Source organism: Ornithorhynchus anatinus, chromosome 4 (genome assembly GCF_004115215.2).
Source record: "Ornithorhynchus anatinus isolate Pmale09 chromosome 4, mOrnAna1.pri.v4, whole genome shotgun sequence".
In the NCBI taxonomy this organism is placed as follows: Eukaryota; Metazoa; Chordata; class Mammalia; order Monotremata; family Ornithorhynchidae; genus Ornithorhynchus; species Ornithorhynchus anatinus.
The window spans coordinates 98,690,858-98,692,321 of NC_041731.1; the positions used below are offsets into that span (position 1 = coordinate 98,690,858).

Below are 1,464 nucleotides of genomic sequence, written 5' to 3' on the forward strand. Positions count from 1 at the left end.
CCTCCAACCCACTCTGCCCATTTTACTCTCCCCGCACCCCCAACCCTCACACATTTCACCCATGCTTACCAATGGCACCTCAAGGATCTGACTAATAATAATAATGTTGGTATTTGTTAAGCGCTTACTATGTGCAAAGCACTGTTCTAAGCGCTGGGGTAGACACAGGGAAATCAGGTTGTCCCACGTGGGGCTCACAGTCTTCATCCTCATTTTACAGATGAGGTAACTGAGGCCCAGAGAAGTTAAGTGACTTGCCCACAGTCACACAGCTGACAGGTGGCAGAGCTGGGATTCGAACTCATGAGCTCTGACTCCAAAGCCCAGGCTCTTTCCACTGAGCCACGCTGACTAAAAAATGATTATTCACTGCATTACCATCTACCAGCTGTGCTCAGTGAATACCAATGAGGATGGTAAAAGACTGTTATTTGATCAAGTTTTCTCTATTCAGCAAGACTGGCCAGGAAGCAGCTCCTTGCAAAAGAGATCCAGAAAGAATAAGGGATAAGTAACAATAATAATAAAATCTGTATTTGCTAAGTACTATGTGCCGAGACACCTCTCGGGGTCGCAACTGGAGAGTTTCCAGTCCTCTACCAGTCTCGACTATGGGAGGGAGAGTCAAGCGGAGGCCTGTCCATTCCATTCCTAGCTTGGCCAGTGGCTAGCGAGTGGGAGGCCATCTGCTACACATCAAAACTCCCCCGTGCTGGGCAGCAGCGGCATGGGAGAGAGTCGAGGGCAGAGACTCAGGTTTACTGCGCGGAAGGCGACAATGGTAAACCACCTCTGGATTTTTACCAAGAAAACTCTATGGTTCCACTACCAGAACGACTGCAAATGGAGGTGGGTCGTTCTGGGAGCGATATATCCATGGCGTCGCTATGGGTCGGACACGACTCGACAGCATAAGACACCAACAAATGTACCGAGAACTGTGCCAACCACTAGAGTAGATAGAGTACAATTAGATTGGATACAGTCTCTGTTCCAAAAGGGGAGTGGAAAGATCCCACAAAGGATTATCATAATTTTGAACTACAACCTGCTCGTTTGGCCAAGTCCTTCGAGATGACCGAATAAGTGGCCGCAGCATCCTGCTGCCTCATCCACTGTCCAAATGGTTTAAACTACATTAGTCACCAGCCTCGCGACTAAGGAGTGGAGTTGGGAAAGAAGGAGCTGGGCCACCTAAATGAGTCCGGCTTCTAACCCTCAAGAGTGGGTAGGTGCCCTCCTCTCCGCCTATCTCTCGTACAGGTGGAGTGACAATACCCCAAGAGTGCCCCTGACCCTCCTTTCTTTCCTCCAGAATGGAGGGGGCAGCAGGAGCCAAGGACTGTGAAGGGGAATGCCCTGGGAGGCTACGGCAGACATGACATCCCCTAATGTTGAGGAGCTGGACACAGTACTGTGAGGCTCACAGATGTGTGTGAGGAACTTGAGGATGAGCCCCGCCAC

At 50.2% G+C, this 1,464-nt stretch overlaps 1 non-coding gene across 1 annotated transcript; it reads left to right on the forward strand.

Moving 5' to 3' along the window:
- The first annotated feature begins 559 nt into the window (after nt 1-559).
- Nucleotides 560-697, forward strand: LOC114811611. Its single transcript, XR_003759307.1, has one exon. It is a non-coding gene; the product is annotated as a small nucleolar RNA SNORA7 (small nucleolar RNA).
- Nucleotides 698-1,464: the final 767 nt, after the last annotated feature.